Source organism: Schistocerca gregaria, chromosome X, assembly GCF_023897955.1.
Source record: "Schistocerca gregaria isolate iqSchGreg1 chromosome X, iqSchGreg1.2, whole genome shotgun sequence".
NCBI classification, from domain to species: Eukaryota; Metazoa; Arthropoda; class Insecta; order Orthoptera; family Acrididae; genus Schistocerca; species Schistocerca gregaria.
The window spans coordinates 436,230,743-436,256,162 of NC_064931.1; the positions used below are offsets into that span (position 1 = coordinate 436,230,743).

The window sequence follows — 25,420 nt, forward strand, 5'->3', positions numbered from 1 at the left end:
GAGGATTACTGTCAAAAGGTGTTGTTTTCTTCTGCAATAATGTCTGACCTCACACGGCGAATGTGACCAAACATCTCTTACAGAAATTTCACTGGGACACATTTGATCATCTTCCGTACAGCCCGGACCTCGCTCCTAGTGACCTTCATCTGTTCTTACACCTAAAATCTGTCCTTGGTGGTCAGCATTTCAATAATGATGTTGTATTGTGATGATGAGATGAATGTCCTATCACTGTAAGATGATCCCTGGATGAATAAATAAATAAAGAGATGAGAGTCTATGCTTGAATATTTTAGGGATGTTTTATTCTTTAAGCTAACTTACAACATTCTTCATGGATTCCAGCAGAGATTAAGTAGCTTACATGGGATACACTAGTGGGGAGAGCTACATTAACGCACTGTTCGAGTTGGTGACCACAGAAACAGCATTGTTTTACTTCAGATATAGTCACCAGATACAGAAACATGGTACTTTCAGTTTGAGAGACTTATTGCATTACCAGAAATTTATCTTGAATTAAATTTTGTGACATAATTGTATAATGTTCATTAAATGTACCAATCCATTTTGAATTTTAAACAAAAACAAACATTAACCACACAAGCACCAGAAATCACTTTAAGACTCAGAAACAACACAGGCAACAGCAACAATATGAAGATGAGCATGTACATTTCATTTTTATCTAAGAAACTGCAACTGTAAGGAGGACTCTGATTAGATGTACTTTTTGGTGAGCAAGCTACACCGCGATGCAGAGCGTCTCTCTTGCAGAGTCTGCCATTTGAGTTTGCTAAACATCTCCGTAACGCTATCACAGTTACCAAATAACCCTGTGACGAAACGCGCTCCTCTTCTTTGGATCTTCTCTATCTCCTCCGTCAACCTGATCTCGTATGAATTCCACACTAATGGGCAATACTCAAGTATAGGTCGAACGAGTGTTTTGTAAGCCACCTCCCTTGTTGATGGACTACATTTTCTAAGGACTCTCCAAATGAATCTCAACCTGGTACCCACCTTACCAACAATTAATTTTATATGATCATTCCACTTCAAATCATTCCGCACGCATACTCCCAGATATTTTACAGAAGTAACTGCTACCAGTGTTTGTTCCGCTATCATATAATCATACAATAAAGGATCCTTCTTTCTATGCATAGTACATTGGCTTTTTTAATTTTTATATCACCTATGTCTGACAACATTTGCACAGCAAACAGATATTTGCTTAGGTGCTTCAGCAGTTCTGTAGCATGCTCTTCCTAGTTAAGGTGTGTTGGGCAGCTGTAAGCTCCAAACAAACACATACTCCCAGTTAAATTTATTATAAAGCTGTAATCCCAAGAATTTAACACTGTCAACTTCTTCTATCATATTATAGGCATTCACTAACAGGAAACTGTTTACAAGTACTGAACTGCATATAATATGTTTTTTCAAGGTTTAGTGCCAAGACTTGGCTAGAAACCATTTATTGATGTCCGTGAAAATTTCATTAGCTAAACTTTCTAAGGCTTTATTGCAATGGTTGCACCATCTGAAAAAAAACCACTTGTACATGTAGAAAGCCTTCTTGATATCTGTACCCTTTGACTTGGCAGCATTTCTTTATCTCTTTTCTTAAACAAAGGCTTAATTTCAGCATATTTCACTGATAAAAGACTGGTTCACAAATAACTTAAAATGTAACTAAACTCAGAAGCACACCGTTTAATCAACTTTATTGATATATTACCATACCCACTAGAATTTTTTGATTTTATGGATTTTATGGCGGACATTACTTCTACTGGTATTGTTAGAGTCCCACTCATATTATTTTAGATATTTGTAATGACTGGTCTGAGATATTCACAGGTAGTATCACCTAGTGCTTATTAAACACTGCAAACATCTGTTGCCTATGTATCATTTAATATTAATGGTGTGTGTTCCTCTTCATCTCTGGATCTACCAGTTTCTTCTTTCATTATATCACATACTGTCTTTATTTTGATATCTGATATGACTATTCTTCCCAGATAATGCATTTGCTTTGATGTCCGTATTAGTACCATCAATATTTTTCAGTATGTTTTGTTATGTGGTATAACATCAACATCACTGCTGTTTCTGAGTAATAGATACAGTTTCCTTTTTGTCTTAAAGGATATCTTTATTCCTTGAGTAATCCATGGATTATTTATAGACTGCACTAGTCTGGCTTAGTTATGGGAATAAACAGTTTTCAAATAAGTTACGGATGTTTATTAATAAAGTGTTGCATTTCTCATTCACGCCATGAGAATTGCATACAATACTCCAATTCATGTCCTCCAGGAGTTTCCTAAAACAATTAATTTTTGCCCCACTGACTACCTCTTGAAGACAGATTTAGCATATTTTATATCCTGGCCAGTATTATTATCAAATGGAATGTCACTGTCTAATTTTGTTCATTGGAAATTTCTATAAAGATATTATCAACGGCCGTCTTTGAGCCATTAGCTATTCTAGTTGAAAAGTTAATAGTATAAATTAAACTGAATGACATCTGGTGGGTGTAAATGGAAAATGCCTGTACGGTCGCTCCTGCCAGCCACCGCGTCGAGTGTCGACTTAAAGTAGTTTATGCCGACAGTAGCTACGTCATTTACAGTAATCTAGGTCCATTTGAGAACATGCATGCTCCACTCTGAACAGGAATGTAACAAAGTGCTTCGCCTACGAAAAATTAGGAAAGGATCCGTTCCTTACATGACTACTTGGGTTTTCAGAACTGGATTGGTACTTTACAACGATTTGTTTTCTACATGACTATTATGGTTTTGGGAACTCGACTGGTACTTTTCTTGACGATGACGTGAATGGTCCCAGCGTGTTCCAAGCGTTCATCTAATGTGTTCTTCTGCTGCCTTGGTGGCAAAATTATTCTTCCGTATATACGACATATAACGGGTACATAATTTTTGACAAGCCGTAGATCTTCGACCACACTGTCATACGCTTAACGTCTCGCTCATATGAGAAAGTTAAAAAACTTCTAGTTACGCTCTTATGCGTAATCGGAGATTAATGATAATCTTTGAGTTGTTTTGAAAATTTCATATTTGTACTTACAGAACACATCTACAAAAGGTAATTCTCGATTTTGTAAGTTAATATCAGGTAGCCACATATACACGTGATTTAGACAATTTCGTTGCAGTTGTGGACTGGGAGGTAGAAGCAATGTGTTTTTCATGAGCTGTGTTGCTGTTTATTTTGCAGGTACTACAACAATCGGCTCGTGAAGTTTTGAACTAGCGAAATAAGCATTGTAACCACTTCTGACTGAACGTTGAGGATTATTAATAAGATAAAACTGCAACAATAAATTTATTGACAGTGTACACGCGTCAATAGTAATATCTTAGAATGTTTGTTAAGTTGAATTCGTCTGTCATATGTTTTCAGTTTGGCTGCATAGAGCCGGCGTCGTTGTTAACCTTAGTGGTAACAGCGGCAATTCGAGATTGTTACATTCAGAAAGTTTGGTAAAGTGTGCATGTAAAATGTAAAAATATGTGATTTTTTCTACTATTACAAGGAATCATGGCAGAAATAAAATCGCTGTTTGTGCGAGTGCAATAATTGTCTTTGGTATACTGTTAGTTTCTACGGATTTAATTAAACAACATAGTCGACACAACGTTTCAGGTAAGACAACTAACTGTCAAGGAATAACAAAATCGGAAGCAAATTCGCTCGACACTTAGCCTTACTAAATTGTGTGCGGTAGATGAAATGTTGAGAGTAAATGCGTTGCCGTGGGTAAGGAGTCTGTAGAGAGACGGGTGGGGCGGACGGGTGGATCATCGTAACACTTCCAGTTTCCACCAAAAGCCACTTCATGTTCGGAAACACAAAATGCTATCGTTATATTATTAAACAGTTTCTTACTGTTGTATCAAGTTTTTAAATGCTGACATTAAAGCTGTGTAAGAGGAAGAGAGATCAATGTTAAGTGTTTGGCAAACCAACATTTGAAATTTCGCTTGGCAGTAAATTTTGTGAACGAAGAAAATCCAAAATTTGACGAACAACGGATTATGTGAGTTGCCGCAAACCATTCTCTTTCATATCTTTTATATACGACATATTTTAGGAGAAAATATAGTAATTTTGGGTTACCAAATTACGGCAAAACCTTTCAAAGAAGCCAGGATTTCATATTAAAATGTCATATGGAAACGCAATTTCCGTATTTTTTGGAATTGTATACCAAATATTGTAATCACTACATCAATTGCTTAAATATAAACAAACAACAAATTAATTCAAACATGACGCTATAATTACTTTCTAGGCTAATATGTAAATGATTCCTGCACCCTTCCTGTAACACACAATTTGCTGTTCAAGTTTGTAACACGTTACAGCGTAAGGTAGCACTTCTTGAAGTAATTGAGCACAAAGTTGCAGAGAATTGTGTCTGGGAAAATGCAGTGAATTATTCAATAGGAATGATATATTGTGTTACACTACATTGCCTCTAAATAATTCATTAACTATAAAGGTGTATCAGTATATAGGGGGTGGCACAAGTTTGCAGTGAATAAATTCAGGGCTAAGTGAAAGTGTACATATTGAAAATATAATAGTAGTCATATTAAGGAAAAAGTCATTTGTGTGTAAGAGCATCAAAAAGAAACAAAAGGAAATATCAACATTGTAGGATGATGATTAAGAAATGCTCCTAATAATGACAATAACAGTGAGTTGTCTTGTCACATATATGTAGAAAGTTTTGCAGTAATCAGTTACGACTTGGTTAGAGGTTGAGATTACATAGCTCTCCATTCACAATTACCTAACGTATAAAATTTCAATATCTGGCTGTAATGCCTTCTACCACAAGACTAGCCACTTTTTAGAAGCACATTTGTCTCCCCAGACAGTAACTGTCAGCTGTGAAAACAATTATTATCCTGTTTTATGTATAATTAGATTAACATGTTTGTGGAAACTTTGCTGCTGGGTCTCTTACCCTTGGTGTATATTGACCCTCTTTAACAACAAACATAGCAGGCCCATCTATTATTTCATGGGATCAGTAGATTTTGCTGCTGTTGCGACTGACAGGGTTGATGGCTGTCATTTGTTTGTAGACAGAAAACATTTAAGTTTGGAAAATTTTGTGCACTGTTCAGAATCTGCCCAACAAGTTGGATGTGGAATCCACTCTGATAGCTGTAATAAACTCTCTGTTGTCGAAACATATTTATTTCTCTTTAGTCATCCAAGAACTGTCTCTCAGTGATACAGAATTTGCGAGAGTAGCACAACGCAAATCCGTAGACAAAATTATACAACTCACAATATACCAAACGTGCTTTATGATGAAATGGGGGGGAGGCGGGTAGGACAGTTAGTCAGCAATTGTAAAATTATTTTTGGAAGGTCCATGGGCCTTGTGAGAAAAACCAAAGCAAAAGCATAATTACGATCTTCATCGTCGCACACACTTGGAGGAACCCGCTGATGACAAACAACACAACTGTTGTGCCCTTGAATCAACTCCATTCTCTCCACTTGGTAACTGAGTTAACGGACAAGACTATAATGTATTTTAAATTTTGACAAGATTTCCTTGTGAAAGCAGTAAACCATAATCGTGCACTGAAAGGTGACAAGGCGCTGTAGCTAACCCCTTTCATTTATATCCACTACTGATTCCTCTAAATAATCTTTAATAATTGTGCAATATGCATTCCTTGTGAAGAATGTTGTAGCTGCCTTTTTAAACAGATGTATTTTAGTAATCTTTTTTCACTTCATTTTTTTTTTTTTTTCTTTTTCCCCTCTCTCCGCTGGGCAAATGTAAGTCCAAACTGGCCTTTGTGACATAGTTATGTAGAGGATTATTAGTGCAGTATTTAATAATGTTTTCCCTGATATGCTCCGTAGATGGGAAGATGTACTCACTTGGTGAAGGAAGGATGCTCATCTTTTTAAATAGCTCTTGACAATGAGCCTGATTGCTATTTCCAGCTATTACTATGACCTTTTTCTGCACTTTAGAAACTCTGTCCATACGTTGGGCCTTTGAGTCCCAGAAAAGAAACCCATAGTTAAGAACTGAGTGTATGTAGGCATAGTATGTTGCCACAAGACCGTAGCTATTACAGACTGTTGATAACTCCCTAAGAGCATTACATGCTGGTGACATTATTTTTCCCAGTATGTTTTTATGTTCGTTCATGTTAGCTGACAGTGTTCATACCTGAAAACTTAGTTTTTGTTACATAAATGTATCATATATGTATAAAGTGTCGGGGATGCTTCCTCTCTTTATGCTGAAGCCCATACTGTTCATTTTCTTCATGTTTGGTGTTAATTTACTACTTGCTGCCCAATTGTACACATTCTTGAGATGTTCCTTTTTTTCCTAATAGGAGTTTTGATGTCTCATTGGTGACTATGATGTTGCTGTTATTGGCGACGAGAACTTTCTCTCCATTTCTTACACCATCTGGGAAGTCATTTATACACTTATATGTTAAGAACAGAACTGGACCCAATACGCTACCCTGAGAAACAGCTATGTTTGTTGTTCTTGTTAGACAGTTGTTTTACTAAAAATTTACTATCAACAGGTTTGTGAGAAGTCTCCACCTTTCGCGCCCTGTTTTCCAAGTAAGACTGAAATCACTCACTTGCTGTTCCTCTTATACCTGGCACTTCTAACTTGCCCAATAGTGTTTTATGCCTTAGTCAAGTTTAAGAAACTGCCCCTCTAATGGCCAATATTGCGATTTTCCACTTCTGAAACCAAATTGTGCTTCATTAAAGAGGTTGTATTTATTCACGTAACTTCTCAGTCTCTCTTTTGTGGTTGCTTCAGTTACTTTTTGAGAATGAGGACTACAGTGAAAATGGCTCGTAATCTTTAATTTTTTATGCATCATCCTTCGTTTGTAAGGGAACATCTTGTGCGTGCTTTAGATACTCTGGTAAAACACTTGAACTAAAGGACTTGTTTGTTTATGGGCGTTGAATGCACACCTTCAGAACTGAGCAGGAACCCCATCTGTGCCTTCTGACGTCTTTTTTGGGATTGCTGTACTGTTTTCCTAACTTCAAGCTCAGCTGTGAGAAGCAGCATTAATGTCCTTTTTGTGTAAATCATTGTGGGTGCTACATGGGCTTTAGGCAGATTTTGCTGCAGCTTATTCACAGTACCAGATAAGTAATCATTAAAAACTTTTATGAATTCCTGAAGATTTTGATTTGTATGTTGTTATACTTCTATGCCTTTCCCCGTTTCTTGTTTTATAACAGACCCCACTTCTTTTCTTGTATTTTCTGCATTATGTATCATTTTGACATCGAATGATTTTTGCAAGCAGACCTCACTCACATGTTTTTATTGTACTTGTGACTGTACTCAAGAAACTGTGGATTAGTGCAGTGCTTTTGCAAAGATTTGGGGAATTTGTCATTGAGGACTTTCCAATACCCACAATTGCCTATCTATTTTCCTTAGCTGCTGCATTAGAAATGGTTACCTTTGGAAATGTCTCCTCAAAAATTAATTTAAACAATTTGCAGAATTTAGACGACTTAGCATTGACATTGCCTTCTGTATACACATGGTTGATTTGCCAATGCCTGTTAAAAGTTCTGCAGGTCTCACTGAACCTGTGTTCAGCTTTATCATCAGACAGTACTGATTCAAAATACCAAGATCTCATATAAATAGTCTACAATTTTCCCTGTCAGCGTCCCTAAGTACATTTTCTAAAATTTAAGCCTTTTTTTTTTCAAAAATCCATTTAGTAGTGTTTACCATTTGTGCAATGCCAAAAGTGCTCAAAAGGTTTGGGAAGTTATCACTAACTGAACCCCCAACACCTGCATTAATATTCACATCTCCATATATTATTATGTTAGTCTTCTTGGGGATGAGACACTTTTTAGGACTTAATTTGTTGAAGCAAGTGTCCACATTACTGTTACGTGAGACATACACACACAGCATGGTTAATTGCTTATATACATCTAGCTTTGTTCCCTTAATGGCTGCCAATTCAAAATGTTTATCTATGCCAGTTGTTATCAGACTTATCTAACTTTAAAATGTGTGCTATCCTTGATACAGATATGTAATCCCCCAATTTTTAAAGTTGACCTATACTATTGACTGGAAAATTCATATGATGTTAGCAGTGTATGCTGCAGTTAATCATCTGTAACCAGTGCTCTGTAATGAATACTACTGTGCTGCTCAAAGAATGTAATTCAGCTTCAAGCTGGTCACCTTCTTCTTATAATATGGGTCTACAGCCTCTACAAATCCTTTAAATTATGTTATTTTTGCTTGTAGCTGTAGCTGTTCTATTGTGTCATCGCTCAAAAGCTGAAATTGCAAGAGAACAATAAAACAGTAACTGTTGAAAGTAAAAATGATGGTGTTCTATTCTATTTGGAGATGGTTTGTAGTGGAAAAATGACTTGGTTTTGGATTTTAAAAAGATGTGATTCACAACTACTTTCTTGCATTTATGTCTCACTGGAATTTGTGGTATATACTTATGACTGTATTATAACCTTCAAAGGAAAATGTTACAGATCATGTAGTTGTTCGAGCTTTTTTAAATATGTCAGCTGTTATGGGCCAGTAAAATTCAGAGAGCCGAACAATAGTTCACAGTTACTAACGTGAGTATTGTAAGCTGAGGCTGTTAATATAGGACCGCACATCTTTGCAGATTTTACCCAGTGAACTGAACTGTCATTTGTATTTCCCACTATAAAATTATATTTTATGTTGCTCTTAGCTGTCACACAGAGCTATTTGAGTGATGTAACTGACTTGTGACTTATTGGTTAACTGGCAGATAAAAATCAAATATCCCAAAAAAAACCGCTTACCAAGTTTGAAGAACCAATCTAGGAACAGTCCTTAGATATTGCTCCCATACAGACAGCAAAAATAAAATTAGACTGCTTACAGCAGACACAAAGGCGTTCAAGCAATCATTCTACCTGTGGTCCATATGTGAATGAAACGGATAAAAACACCTGATATGTGGTAAAGTGGTAAGTATATTCTGCCATGCACTTAAGTGATGTGTGCAGAGTATAGATGCAGATATTCGTAAACAACAGATATTTGCACTTTCTTTTGTGCTTGGTTATACTGTGTATATTTACATCTATATCTACATCCATACTCCGCAAGCCAGCTGACGGTGTGTGGCGCAGGGTACATTGAGTACCTCTATCGGTTCTCCCTTCTATTCCAGTCTCGTATTGTTTGTGGAAAGAAGGTTTGTCGGTATGCCTCTGTGTGGGCTCTAATCTCTCTGATTTTATCCTCATGGTCTCTTCGTGAGATATATGTAGGAGGGAGCAATATACTGCTTGACTCCTCGGTGAAGGTATGTTCTCGAAACTTTAACAAAAGCCCATACCGAGCTACTGAGAGTCTCTCCTGCAGAATCTTCCACTGGAGTTTATCTACCATCTCTGTAACGCTTTCGCGATTACTAAATGATCCTGTAACAAAGCGCGCTGCTCTCCGTTGGATCTTCTCTCTCTCTTCTATCAACCCTATCTGGTACGTATCCCACACGGCTGAGCAGTATTCAAGCAGTGGGCGAAAAAGCATACTGTAACATAATTCCTTTGTTTTCAGATTGCATTTCCTTAGGATTCTTCCAATTAATCTCAGTCTGGCATCTGATTTACCGACTATTTAATTTTATATGATCATTCCATTTTAAATCACTCCTAATGCGTGCTCCCAGATAATTTATGGAATTAGCTGCTTCCACTTGCTCACCTGCTATATTGTAGCTAAATGGTAAGGGATCTTTCTCTCTATGTATTCGCAGAACATTACACTTGTCTACATTGAGATTTAATTGCCATTCGCTGCACCATGCATCAATTCGCTGCAGATCCTCCTGCATGTCAGAACAATTTTCCATTGTTACAACCTCTCGATATACCACAGCATCATCCGCAAAAAGCCTCAGTGAACTTCCGATGTCATCCACAAGGTCATTTATGTATATTGTGAATAGCAACGGTCCTATGACAGTCCCCTGTGACACACCTGAAATCACTCTTACTTCAGAAGACTTCTCTCAATTGAGAATGACATGCCGCGTTCTATTATCAAGAACTCTTCAATCCAATCACACAATTGGTCTGAGAGTCGATATGCTTTTCAGTTGTTCATTAAATGACTGTGGGGAACTGTATCGAACGCCTTGCGGATATCAAGAAACACGGCATCTACCTGGGAACCCATGTCTATGGCCCTCTGGGTCTCGTGGACGAATAGCGTGAGCTGGGTTTCACACGATCGTCTTTTTCGAAGCCCATGCTGATTCCTACATAGTAGATTTCTAGTCTCCAGAAAAGTCATTATACTCGAACATAATACGTGTTCCAAAATTCTACAACTGATAGACGTTAGAGATATAGGTCTATAGTTCTGCACTTCTGTTCGACGTCCCTTCTGGAAAAGGGGGATGACCTGTGCCCTTTTCCAGTCCTTTCGAACGCTACGCTCTTCGAGAGAAATACGGTACACCGCTGCAAGAAGGGGGGCAAGTTCCTTCGCGTATGGTGTGTAAAATCGAACTGGTATCCCATCAGGACCAGCGGCCTTTCCTCTTTTGAGAGATTTTAATTGTTTCTCTATCCCTCTGTTGTCTATTTCGATATCTACCATTTTGTCATCTGTGCGACAATCTAGAGAAGGATGCTTGCCTTTACCCAGACTGTTTACTGTTATGAATCTCCACTGATATTGCCTCTTTAAATAAGGTTTTTTGGCGTTAATAAATATGTCATATTGCCCAGAATCCTCCAGTTGATGATCTTTGCAGGGCCTAAAATCTGTTATGTTAGGTTTGTAGGAGATAATGTGGTTGTGGGTTGATAGAAACAATTAACGTGAATATGCAGCCTGGATTCCAGTGATGGACTGATCTGTAGTTACACACTGAAATTCATTGTTATTAGTATTTCCTCCATACTTAACACACCTTTCCTAAGAGACACAAGATGAAATCAGTTATGTATTTTGTACTAGAGAAATATTGCAATATTTTAGTAAATGTTATATACTTATGTTGTTGTTTTTAAGTCCATATGCTGGTTTGATGCAGCTCTCCTTGTTACTCTATCCTGTTAAGCCCCTTCATCTCCAAATAATTACTGCAATCCACATCTATTTGAATGAGCTTACTGCAACTTCCTGGAAGATTAAAACTGTGTTCTGGACCGAGACTCAAACATGGACCTTTACCGTTCACGGGCAAGTGCTCTACCATCTGAGCTACCCAAGCACGACTCACGCCTTGTCCTCATGGCTTTACTTCTGCCAGTACCTTGTCTCCTACTTTCCAAACCTCACAGAAGCTCTCCTGCATGCCTTGCAGAACTAGCACTCCTGGAAGAAAGGATATTGCGGAGACATGGCTTAGCCACAGCCGAGGGGATGTTTCCAGAATGAGATTTTCACTCTGCAGCTTATTGCACTTGTCTCTTAGTCTCTGAAATTATTATCCCCCACATTTCTTTCCAATACTAAATTGACGATTCCATGGTTTCTCAGAATGTGTCCTATCAACTGATTTACTTTCAGTCAAGTTATGCCACAAACTTCTTTTCTCCCCAGTTCTATTCAGTACCTCTGCATGTTACATGATCTACCCATCTTAACGTCAGCATTCTTCTGTAGTGTCACATTTCAAAAGCTTCTATTCTCATTGTATCTGAAATGCTTATTGTCCACATTTCATCTCCATACAAGGCTACACTCAATCCAAATGCCTTCAGGAAATACTACCTATCACTTAAATTTATAATTCTTGATTTAAATTTGTCGTAGGTGTGTGTAATGTATACTGGTGACAAGTTACTATACCGTAGTAGTATATGCATTCAGTGCAGTTTCATTTGTTGAATGTATCACACATGTAATAAAAACACTCCATTTCTGTTGTATGACTGTGTTGTGTGGACATTACCCATGTATGTCTGTGGAATTTTGCTTTGATAAGCACTTTCAGTGCAGGTCTTGTTTGAAAATGAACAGCTATGAGTAAAATTAGCCACCAGCGTAATTTACACACAACTGTGATGAAAATTTAAATAAAGACTTATCAAATCTTATGTTTCTGGTCATTCCCAATAGTAGATTGTAACTGTACATCTTAAATTTATATTTGATGTTAACTAACTTCTCTTCTCCAGAAATGCGTTTCTTGCCATTGCCATTTTACATTTTTTATCCATTCTACGTTGGCACTTGTAAGTACTGGCCCAAAAAGCAAAACTCATATACTACTATTAGTGTCTCGTTTCCTAAACTTATTTCTTTAGCATTGCCTGATTTAATTAGACTATATTCCATTATCCTTGTTTCCATTTTGTTAATGTTCGACTTAAATCCTCTTTTTGAGACACTGCCCATTCTGTTCAGCTGTGCTTCCAAGTACTTTGCTCTCTCAGACAGAATTACTATGGCATTGGTAAACACCAGAGGTTTTTTGCCATTTTACATTTTTTATCCATTCTACGTTGGCACTTGTAAGTACTGGCCCAAAAAGCAAAACTCATATACTACTATTAGTGTCTCGTTTCCTAAACTTATTTCTTTAGCATTGCCTGATTTAATTAGACTATATTCCATTATCCTTGTTTCCATTTTGTTAATGTTCGACTTAAATCCTCTTTTTGAGACACTGCCCATTCTGTTCAGCTGTGCTTCCAAGTACTTTGCTCTCTCAGACAGAATTACTATGGCATTGGTAAACACCAGAGGTTTTGTTTCTTCTCCCTGAACTTTAAATCCGTTTCCAAAATTATCTTTGCCATACATCACAGCTTGCTCAATGTATAGACTGTATAACATCAGGGGTGGAATGCAACCCTGCCTCACTCCATTCTCAGCTACTGCTTCCCTTTCATTCCCTTCAATTCTGATAACTGTCATCTGGTGCCTGCACAAGTTGTAAATAAATGTCCAGTCCCTGTATTTTACCCTGCTACCTTCAGAAATAGAAACAGTGTATTCCAATAAATGTAGTCACAAGCTTTCTCGAAATCAACAAATGCCACGAACATAGGTCTGCCTTTCCTTAATCTGTCCTCTAAGGTAAGTCATAGGGTCAGTATTGCCTCATATGTTCCAACATTTCTCTGCAGCCTGAACTGACCTTCCTCAGAGTAAGCTTCTACCAGTTTTTCCATTCTTCTGTAAATAAGTTGTCAGTGTTTTGCAGCCATGACTTATTAAAATAATAGTTTGGTAATATTCACACCTGCCAGCACCTGATTTCTTTGGAATTGGAGTTGTTACAGTCTTCTTGAAATCTGGGGATATTTCCCGTGTTTTGTATATCTTGCACAACATGTAGAAGAGTAAATTGATTCCTTAGGCTGGATAGGATGTGTGACTGCTGTGTACGGTCGCAGGAGGAGTTGGCCACTCTTCGCGAACAGCTGAGCGTGTTGATGGCCGCGGTCAGCCGTCTTCAGGCTGCTGCCTCGGAGTGTAGCGGCAGTGGGGAGTCTGGTGCGTCGCAAGGTACACCCCAGGTGTTACATGCTTCACCCACTGTCCCTGCTGTCGAGATATCTTCGCAGGTACTGGGTGTGGTTGGGTCACCCTCTCCCCAAGGGGAGTGGCGGGTTCAGCGGTGTTCGCGGCGCACGAGGCGGAGGGTCAATGTAGAGGCTGGCCATGTGGCATCGCCCGCTCTGCCTGTGAGTGGACATGTGGCTGCTTCTTCAGCAAGGTCCGAGCAGGCACATGGGGGGAGGGGTTTATTAGTTATTGGGAGCTCCAACGTTAGACGGGTGATGGAGCCCCTTAGGGAAATAGCGGAAAGGTCGGGGAAGAAGGCCAGTGTTCACTCTGTCTGCTTGCCGGGGGGGCGGGGGGTCTCATCCGAGATGTGGAGGAGGCCCTACCGGCGGCGATAGAGAGCACTGGGTGCACCCGACTGCAAATTGTTGCTCATGTCGGCACCAATGACTCCTGCCGTCTGGATTCAGAGGTCATCCTCAGTTCGTACAGGCGGTTGGCGGAGTTGAAGGCGGAAAGCCTCGCTCGCGGGGTGGAATCAGAGCTAACTATTTGTAGCATCGTTCCCAGAACCGATCGCGGTCCTCTGGTTTGGAGCCGAGTGGAAGGCTTAAACCAGAGGCTCAGACGATTCTGCGGAGAGCTGGGGTGCAAATTTCTCGACCGCCGCTATCGGGTGGAGAAATGTAGGGTCTCCCTGAATAGGTCAGGCGTGCACTACACGCCGGAAGCGGCTAGGAGGGTAGCGGAGTACGTGTGGAGTGCACATGGGGTTTTTTTAGGTTAGAAAATTCCCTCTCTAGGCCCGACAAGACGCCTCCTGAGACGCGGCAAGTCAGGAGTAGGCAAAATGCAACAGGGAATAACAATACTAATGTGCTAATAGTAAACTGCAGGAGCGTCTATAGAAAGGTCCCAGAACTGCTCTCATTAATAAATGGTCACAACGCCCATATAGTACTAGGGACAGAAAGTTGGCTGAAACCACATGTAAACAGCAATGAAATCCTAAACTCAGATTGGAATGTATACCACAGAGATAGGCTGGACAGTGAAGGGGGAGGCGTGTTTATAGCGATAAGAAGTGCAATAGTATCGAAGGAAATTGTCGGAGATTCAAATTGTGAAATGATTTGGGTGAAGGTCACGGTTAAAGCAGGCTCAGACATGGTAATTGGATGTCTCTATAGGCCCCCGGGCTCAGCAGCTGTTGTGGCTCAGCACCTGAAGAATAATTTGGAAAATATTTAGAGTAGATTTCCCTACCATGTTATAGTTCTGGGTGGAGATTTTAATTTGCCGGATATAGACTGGGAGACTCAAATGTTCATAACGGGTGGCAGGGACAAAGAATCCAGTGAAATATTTTTAAGTGCTTTATCTGAAAACTACCTAGAGCAGTTAAACAGAGAACCGACTCGTGGCAATAACATATTAGACCTGCTGGTGACAAACAGACCCAAACTATTTGAATCAGTTAATGCAGAACAGGGAATCAGTGATCATAAAGCGGTTACTGCATCGATGATTTCAGCCGTAAATAGAAATATTAAAAAAGGTAGGAAGATTTTTCTGTTTAGCAAAAGTGACAAAAAGCAGATTACAGAGTACCTGACGGCTCAACACAAAAGTTTTGTCTCAAGTACAGATAGTGTTGAGGATCAGTGGACAAAGTTCAAAACCATCGTACAATATGCGTTAGATGAGTATGTGCCAAGCAAGATCGTAAGAGATGGGAAAGAGCCACCGTAGTACAACAACCGAGTTAGAAAACTGCTGCGGAAGCAAAGGGAACTTCACAGCAAACATAAACACAGCCAAAGCCTTGCAGACAAACAAAAATTACGCGAAGCGAAATGTAGTGTGAGGAGGGCTATGCGAGAGGCTTTCAATGAATTCGAAAGTAAAGTTCTATGTACTGACTTGGCAGAAAATCCTAAGAAATTTTGGTCCTATGTCAAAGCGGTAGGTGGATCAAAACAAAATGTCCAGACACTCTGTGACCAAAATGGTACTGAAACAGAGGATGACAGACTAAAGGCCGAAATACTAATTGTTCTCTTCCAAAGCTGTTTCACAGAGGAAGACTGCACTGTGCTTCCTTTTCTAGATTGACGCACAGTTGACAAAATGGTTGATATCAAAATAGACGACAGAGGGATAGAGAAAAAATTAAAATTGCTCAAAAGAGGAAAGGCCGCTGGTCCTGATGGGATACCAGTTCGATTTTACACAGAGTATGCGAAGGAACTTGCCCTTCTTCTTGCAGCGGTGTACCATAGGTCTCTAGAAGAGCGAAGCGTTCCAAAGGACTGGAAAAGGGCACAGGTCATCCTCGTTTTCAAGAAGGGACGTCGAACAGATGTGCAGAACTATAGACCTATATCTCTAACGTCGATCAGTTGTAGAATTTTGGAACACGTATTATGTTCGAGTATAATGTCTTTTCTGGAGACTAGAAATCTACTCAGTAGGAATCAGCATGGGTTTCGAAAAAGACGGTCGTGTGAAACCCAGCTCACGCTATTCGTCCACGAGACTCATAGGGCCTTAGACACGGGTTCACAGGTAGATGCCGTGTTTCTTGACTTCCGCAAGGCGTTTGACACAGTTCCCCACAGTCGTTTAATGAACAGAGTAAGAGCATACGGACTATCAGATCAATTGTGTGATTGGATTGAGGAGTTCCTAGATAACAGAACGCAGCATGTCATTCTCAATGGAGAGAAGTCTTCCGAAGTAAGAGTGATTTCAGGTGTGCCGCAGGGGAGTGTCATAGGACCGTTGCCATTCACAATATACGTAAATGACCTGGTGGATGACATCGGAAGTTCACTGAGGCTTTTTGCAGATGATGCTGTGGTGTATCGAGAGGTTGCAACAATGCAAAATTGTACTGAAATGCAGGAGGATCTGCAGCGAATTGACGCATGGTGCACGGAATGGCAATTGAATCTCAATGTAGACAAGTGTAATGTAATGCGAATACATAGAAAGAAAGATCCCTTATCATTTAGCTACAAAATAGCAGGTCAGCAACCGCAAGCAGTTAATTTCATAAATTATCTGGGAGTGCACATTAGGAGTAATTTAAAATGGAATGATCATATAAAGTTGATCGTCGGTAAAGCAGATACCAGACTGAGATTCATTGGAAGAATCCTAAGGAAATGCAATCCGACAACAAAAGAAGTTGGTTACAATACGCTTGTTCGCCCACTGCTTGAATACTGCTCAGCAGTGTGGGATCCGCACCAGATAGGGTTGATAGAAGAGATAGAGAAGATCCAACGGAGAACAGCGCGCTTTGTTACACAATCATTTAGTAATCGCGAAAGCGTTACGGAGATGATAGATAAACTCCAGTGGAAGATTCTGCAGGAGAGATGCTCAGTAGCTCGGTACGGGCTTTTGTTGAAGTTTCGAGAACATACCTTCACCGAAGAGTCAAGCAGTATATTGCTCCCTCCTACGTATATCTCACGAAGAGACCACGAGGATAAAATCAGAGAGATTAGAGCCCACACAGAAGCATACCGACAATCCTTCTTTCCACGTACAATACGAGACTGGAATAGAAGGGAGTACCGATAGAGGTACTCAGGGTACCCTCCGCCACACACCGACAGGTGGCTTGCGGAGTATGGATGTGGATGTGGATGTGGATGTAGATGTAGATGTAGATGTAGAGTTCAGTCATGGCTGGCTCTCCCAAGGATGTCAACAGTTCTAAAGGAATTTCGTGTACTCCAGGGCCCCCTTTTTTTTCCCCCACACAGCCTAGCCTAGCCTAGCCTTGCCTTGCCTTTCAGTGTCCTGCCAAATTATTCTGGCATTATTATATTGCCCATACCATCTACATCTAAGTCCTCTTTTTATAATATTGTGTTAAAGCTGACTTCCTTTGTATAGCCCTCTAATATATTCGTTCCACATCACGGCTTTGCTTTTCTGTCTGAGCTCTTGATGTTCATACAGCTACTTTTCTTTTCTCCAACAGTCTCTTTAATTTTCCTGTAGGTGATATATACCTTCCCTTTAGTGTAACATGCTTCTAAATCCTTAAATTTGTTATCTAACCGTTACTGCTTAGCCATTTTGTAGTTTCTGTTAATTTTGTATTTAAGATGTTCATATTCCATTTTGACTGGTTCAGTTGCTACATTTTTATATTTTCTCCTTTCATCAATTAAATTCAATGCCTCATGTGATATCTAAGGATTTCTACTAGGTTGTGGTTAACCTATTTGATACTCTGCTGCCTTCAGTACTTCATCTCTAAGCTACCCATTCATCTTCTACAGTATTGCTTTTCTCTGTTTGTTTCAGTCAATCATTGCCTACTGATCCCTCTGAATCGTTCAACCACCTCTGTTTTTTAATCCCAGTCCCATCTCCTTAATTTACTACTTTTTTGCATATTCTTCAGTTTTAATCAACAGTTCATAACTAGTAAATTATGATCAGAATCCACATCTGCCCTGGAAATGTCTTTCAATTTAAAATCTGGTTCCAAAATCTCTGTCTTACACATATATAATCAATCTGGAACCTTTTGTTGTATCCAGGTCTCTTCCATGTATACAGCCTTCTTTAACAGTTTTTAAACCTAATGTGAGTGATAATTAAATCATGCTCTGTACAACATTCCACCAGTTGGCTTCTTTTTCATCCCCCCCCCCCCCCCCACCCTTTTTGTACTATCGAATTCCAGTCCCCATCACAATTATATTTTCATTTCCCTCAGCTATCTGAATATTTTCTTTTACCTCAGCATACGTTTCCTCAATCTCTTCATCTGCAGAGCTATTGGGCATGTGAACTTATACTGCTGTGGCAGATGTGGGCTTCATGTCTATCTTGGTTATTATAGTGTGTTCACTATGCTGTTCATAGTAGCTTACCTGCATTGATGTTTTTTTATTCGTTATTAGACCTACTCCTGCATTACTTCTATTTGATTTTGTATCTATAACCCTGTACTAACCTGACCATAAGCCCTGTTCGTGGTGCCACCAAACTTCACTAATCCCCACTATATCTGTCTTAAGACTGCTCATTTCCATTTAAAAATTCCAGCCTGTGCACTCAATTAAGGGCTGTAACATTCCATGCTACAATTTGTAGAATGCTAGTTTTGTTTCTCCTGATGATATCCTCGTGCGTAGTCCTTACCCAGAGTTTGAATGGGGAACTGTTTTATCTGTGGAATATTTCATGCAAGAGGATGCCATTATCATTTAACCATACTGTAGAGCTGCATGTCCTTGGAAAAAGTAACAGCTGTAGTTTCCCTTTGGCTTCAGCTATACATAATAACTGCACAGTAAGACCATGGTGGCTGATGTTACAAGACCAGATCAGTAAATCATCCAGACTGTTTCCCCTGCAACTATTGACAAGGCTGCTTGTCACTCTTCAGAAACCACATGTTTGTCTGAACCCTCCACAGGTACCCCTCTGTTGTGGATGTACTCACGGTTGGACTATTTGTTATCGTGGAGGAATGTGTGCCAACCCACCTTGACAATGTCTGTGGTTCAGGGGGCATGTACCATATTTATGTGAATCTAATACGCCATTAAATGTGCTGTATACTTCAATTTTAAAAATTAAAATCATAAGAAAATTTGTTGGTGCCATCACTGCTAAGCCAGATTTTCTTTACGCAATGTGATCTATCAAAATAACAATTATTGTTAAGTGATATAGTCATTATTAAAAAAGAATGCCTAACTTGATTACCTACACGACTAGCAAACAAACGTACCATAAATTACAGGCATTGGTCGTCATTATTCACTAATGTCGTCATTACTGGAATCCTCGGAGGAGTCTGCATCACACACAGATTCATGTGCTCTTTCCCCATCATCCTTCACATCATTCCTGAGCACATCATCTTCAGAGTAATTGAAATACAGCATTTCTTTAATGATTTTATGATCATTTTCTGCTTCAATGCTTTTCCAGGCAATCTAAAACCCAGTGTGCAGTAATGTGAGGTGCAACAAATTAATTTCTCCTGTCGGAGTTAGTTCACAGTTTGGTTCACAAAACCATGTTTTTTACTTTTCCTGAGCATAACCTTTGAAAGGTCCGTTTATACTAACATAAAGGTGTTGTAACACAGAAGTCATTCCTCCATTAATAATGAGAAGGTCATTGGCTAAGCTGTGGATCTTCTTTTGAAGTCGTCAGTGAGATGACCATGAAATACATCAAGACAGAGTTGGCAAAGCCCACTAGGACAGTTTCCCTACTATTTGGAACCATCCAAGCATTAAAGTTTTAGGTACCCATCTCTTATATTGATATCGAACAGTATCGTCGTTATGAAACAGCTTTCCATTTCTTAGGGGTCTTGGGACTGTTTTCCACTTGAAGAACAAGGGGAATTCACATCCATCCACTTTGATTACCAGAATACAGTTATGAGCTGCTTTTAAAACCCAGATATTTTGATGGTTTTGAAACCAAACTGATGTCTTATCAGCATTGCCTGTTTGGGTCATTCAAAAATTCTTCTTTCCAAAGTGTGGTGACATACTGCTGAAATTCTTGAGGCTTCTTTTCTCAAAATTGTGTGGAATCTTGTGGCAATCAACCCATCCATGACTGGCCTTCAGCTCTTGCCTTGGTATATTAAGAACTATAGCAACCTCTTTTGCTTTGTTTCTTTCGGTGTCACTAGGCACAAGTTGCCCATTCTTCTTCCTCTCACAGACAAATTCCAAAACTACTTCTTCAGGATGTCTTCTTTTGCAATGACCATTGAATTTCTTTCTGGTTGTGGTAGTCTCACGGGTGACATCCCTGTAAATATCACACCTCATAACAGTCTCAATATGGTACAGGATGAAACTTACTGGCAGATTAAAACTGTGTGTCGGGCTAAGACTCAAACTTGGGACCCGATTTATTTTTGGCCTGACACACAGTTTTAATCTTCCAGGACATTTCATAACAGTCCACACTCCACTGCAGAGTGAAACTTTCATTATGGTGCAGGACATCATCTTCCACCTCAGCCTCCTTCTGCAGGCCAATGATGAGCTCTGTGTCAAGGTGCTGGAGCGACATGTGCATTTTTTCCATCGTACCCAACTGGGACCAAAGAACAATAAGGTTTATACTGATTTCTTCATGTTGGCCTTTCAAGACAATTCATTGCCTGAAAAAATCAATGTGATGGTGTATAGATATGGTGCAAAACCATATATTCCCCATTCCACGTAATGCTTCAAACGTCTTGAGATTCAGCCTCATGTCTTTGCATTGTAACCCCAGCCCCATCTCTAGGGATTGTGGACATCAGTTGCATTAGAAAAAAAACACACACACACACACACACACACACACACACACACACACACACACACACACACACACAACTGTGTTAACTGCAGAGAGTGCCATTCCTCCTGTTTACTGGACTGCACCATCTTCCAAAGAGAAAAGAAAATCCAAGAATACAAGACTCCTGACCAACTCGCATATCTGGAGGCCAAGAAGAAATATGATTGTTTGCATCATGACAGTCATCCTCTTTTGTGACAGCACTGTTGCCCTTCATGCCTGCTATGCCAAGCCCTTGGGGCCATTTGTCTACACCCACTCTCCTGGTGGTTGAGGCCCCTCTTCCTACTATTGTCGCCCCCCCCCCCCCCCCCCAAACCACTTCCCTTCCCAACCCCCAGATAGAGAAACACCACCACCTCAGCCGTCTCTCACCAGGAAGGGGTCGTTAGGAACATTTCCCTCCCAGGATCCTGCTAATCTGCAACCAGATACCAGCCAGTGGTTGATGAAGCCGCAGGTTGCTGGTCATAGGGCTTCACATTCTTCATTTGCCCCTGAAACTAGGGCAGACAAGCCCCCACTGATATTGAAATCATCGAAGGAGAAGAGGGGCAAAAATTGTGAAGTACACAACTTCACATTCCTGAACATTTAAAGGAAGTTCTCAATTTGTGTACCACTTTGAAAACTTATCAACATCTAACTGAATATTTGTGCAGCTTTTTCCTGGACATATTATAACAAAGATTCCAAGACTTACCAAGCGGGAATGCGCCGGTAGATAGGCACAATGAATAAAACACACACACAGAATTTCGAGCTTCCACGACCGGTGGCTGCTTCGTCAGGAAAGAGGGAAGGAAAAGGAAAGATGAAAGGATGTGGGTTTTAAGCGAGAGGGTAAGGAGTCGTTCCAATTCCGGGAGCAGAAAGACTTACCTTAGGGGGAAGAAAGGATAGTCTTAATGCCTTCATTCCATGGTTTGAAAATACCATGTGAGATGATGTTGGAATCTATGCTGGTTGGCATTAAAGAGATTGTTATGGTTGAGATACTTCATTATGTTTGAGCTCAGAACACATTTGAAGATTTTACAACAGATGAATATCCAAAATATATCTGATGGTAGTTTTGCGAATTATTTCTGCTACACTTGGAGGCAGTGTGACCTACTTTCATAAAAGTACATGACATAGTTTCTTGTTCTAGGCATTTATAGTGAGGCACTCAGAACTAAAGTGGATAGAGTCCATAAATTATAGTTTGGTGCCAAGTTTACAGCTCATTAACACAAGCTGAATACTACAGTGATGTAGAATATAATTTCCTTTTTGTTGTCGAAATATGAAGACTAACTTAAATGTGAGTCATAATTTGAAACTTCAAAAACTACTACTAAATGCCAATTCAACTGTAAACCAAAATTAACTGGATGTGATCCACGTTGGCCCTGAAATACTTTTCACACAATGTCAATCAAATGAATAGGACACTGTGAAAGTGGAAACATTTTTTCTTATTTAACAGCTGTAACTTAAAATAGTCTAAATAATGCAAAATTAAGCTTTAAATGGTCTCATCAAAGATAGATACATCATTATGTGATAAACTTAATAAACCACGGAATAATGTAGATAGAGAGATAAAATTGACACACGTGCTTGGAATGACATGGGGTTTTATTAGAACCAAAAAAATTGCTAGACACTTGAAAGATCTCTTATGCGAGTTGTTTTGTGAAGATTGTGTGCTCAGCCGCCACTTTCGTCATGCTTGGCCTCCCAGGTCCCCAGACCTCAGTCCGTGCGATTATTGGCTTTGGGGTTACCTGAAGTCGCAAGTGTGTCATGATCGACCGACATCTCTAGGGATTCTGAAAGACAGCATCTGATGCCAATGCCTCACCGTAACTCCGGACATGCTTTACATGCTGTTCACAACATTATTCCTCGACTACAGCTATTGTTGAGGAATGATGGTACACATATTGAGCATTTCCTGTAAAAAAAAAAATCACCTTTGTTTTGTCTTACTTTGTTATGCTAATTATTGCTATTCTGATCAGATGAAGCGCCATCTGTCGGACATTTTGTGAACTTTTGTATTTTTTTGGTTCTGATAAAACCCCATGTCATTCCAAGCATGTGTGTCAATTTGTACCTCTCTATCTACATTATTCCATGATTTATTCATTTTTCAGATTTATACTGACTTTTTGATCACCCGATATGTTTGTGACCTACTGACAGTTTCTGTATGTAGGCTTTTGAAATAGGTGTGTGTGTTTGAAGAAAGAAATGGTAAAAGTGAAAGTGTATTCTTTTTATTTGCCTCGGTGTGACCTTTCTTGGAGTTTTGTACAATGAGTCTTGCTTCTTAACAGATTTAGAAATTTTTCATAGACATAAGGGAGACTATGTCTTCAATTTTTTTAGTTGGATGAAATTTCAGTGTGTGTTACTTTGACAACCATGAAAGGCTTTCTTGACCACGTGAATCCAGTCCTCAGGACTAAAGATTTGAATACACTTTCATGATGCTGGTTCTATTACTCCATAATAATATACTATAGATGTTGCCAATTTTGGGTGATATCACTTATATTGTACTGCTGCAGAAATTAAACTGTCGAGATCTCTTTTCACATCCATCTGTTACAAAGTATAATTATTCCAATCAGTTGCTGGAATCCCCACTTGAACTCCTCGGAATGTGCTTCCTTTTTTGCTGCCATTTTCCTAAGGGGTATCATTATTCAGTGTACGTTGGAAATGCCAACAATTAACAGACCTCTTCCTTTTATATCTTGCTTCATCCTGGCGCTAGCCACAACAGGTGAAGTGTGTGTTACTGGTTCAGTTTTAATGGGAGACAGTGTCTCAAACTTGTTGTTTTTGGGGTACGGTGCAATGTAAGATAAAATTGTGAGAGTCGTATCCTGCCTGATGCAAAATGCTGCCCTAATTTTCCATAAGAAACTATAAAAGGACATCACGTGCCCTTTTAGTTGCTATAGTGTTGCTATAATCAGTAATATCACAGTTTTATAATAAATCAACAGTTGCCATATGTCAGTTCTGGAAATTGTGAATCTTGCAATCATTTTCAGTCTGAGCATAAGTTGTTATTCTACTCTAGGTAATTGGAAGCTACTATGCCAAAGTCTCTTCTACCTGAGTCACATGGTTCTACATATAATTCTTGACCAAGAGATGGTGTAAGAATCAATGAGTATCGCCATGTTGAAAAACAGCAACATGATACTGTCACATGAGAGGTAATGGATGACGATGCGGGATGTCAGTGATGTACTGTCGTGCCATTGGAGTTCCCTCAACCACAACCAGCCATGGCTTGAAGTTATACTCAGTGGTTCCCCTTACCATGAAACTAGAAGAAACAGTACTGGGCTTTCCAGAACATTGGAACAAAGGGAACACAGATTCCATCATATTCACAAAACTATGGTCATTCAGGGTAGTGCAGAACTGTGGTTCATCATTGAACACAATGCTAAGCTATTAATCAGCAGTCCATGCGTCCAGGTCATGGGATCACTTGGCCACTTGGGATGCAGCCATTTGTTTTGTGGTGTTAACTGCAGCCAGTGCATGGGATGGTTATTCCCAATTTTGCATACTATTTGTCTCTGGCCAATAGGGCCCGATGACACAGAATGTTTCAGGGAGTCCAGTACTTAATGGATGGCAGGTGTAGATGAGAAGGGGTTACAGTGTATTTAGTGCACAATACGGCGGTCCTCCCTTGTGATGGTGATAAGTGGTCTCCCAGAACCTTGACAATGAGTATGTGTGCCCTTACGTTCCCATGGAGTCCAACATTGGCTCACAGTCACATTCAGTTGCCTCACAAATTCAGATGTTGCACAATTTAACCAGCTGGCCATATGGAGACCCACAAATAAGCCCCTTTCAAACTGTCTCATAAGAGTATGCAGTGCCACATTGTGCTTCACAGTGATTACTAAACTTGTGAGGCTGTTCGTGCCTCTTATATACCCTAGCATGTCTGGTAACAGTACTAAACACAAACAACACTAATGCACACTGGTGACTGTTATACCTTTCACTGAGAATTAAAACTCCAGTCATTTAAAAAATACTTGCAATTGCAGTGGATATGTACAATATTGCATTGTCATCAGACTTGGTCTTCTGGGTGCTTCACTTTTATTTTCAGACAGTGTAATTTTTTGAATTTAATCTTAAAAAAGAAGCCACATCAAACCTACACTATGTGATCAAAAATATTTGGACAACTGGCTGAAAATGACTTAAAGTTTGTTGTGCCCTCCATCGGCAATGCTGGAATTCAGTATGGTGTTGGCCCACCCTTAGCCTTGATTACAGCTTCCACTCTTGCAGGCATATGTTGAATCATGTGCCGGAAGGTTTCTTGGGTAATGGCAGCCTATTCTTCACAGAGTGCTGCATTGAAGAGAGGTATTGATTTCAGTTGGTGAGGGCTGGTACGAAGTCGGCGTTCCAAAACATCCCAAAGGTGTTCTGTGG

General features: G+C 39.7%; 1 protein-coding gene across 3 annotated transcripts in view; it reads left to right on the top strand.

Moving 5' to 3' along the window:
• The first annotated feature begins 3,045 nt into the window (after positions 1–3,045).
• Positions 3,046–25,420, top strand: part of LOC126298926 (serine/threonine-protein kinase GL21140) — a 232,738-nt gene continuing 210,363 nt past the window's right edge. For all 3 annotated transcript variants that reach the window (XM_049990479.1, XM_049990478.1, XM_049990480.1), the window contains exons 1-2: positions 3,046–3,129; positions 3,262–3,690. The gene's annotated coding sequence lies outside the window, so the exon portion shown is untranslated. The remainder of the gene's footprint in view (positions 3,130–3,261; positions 3,691–25,420) is intronic.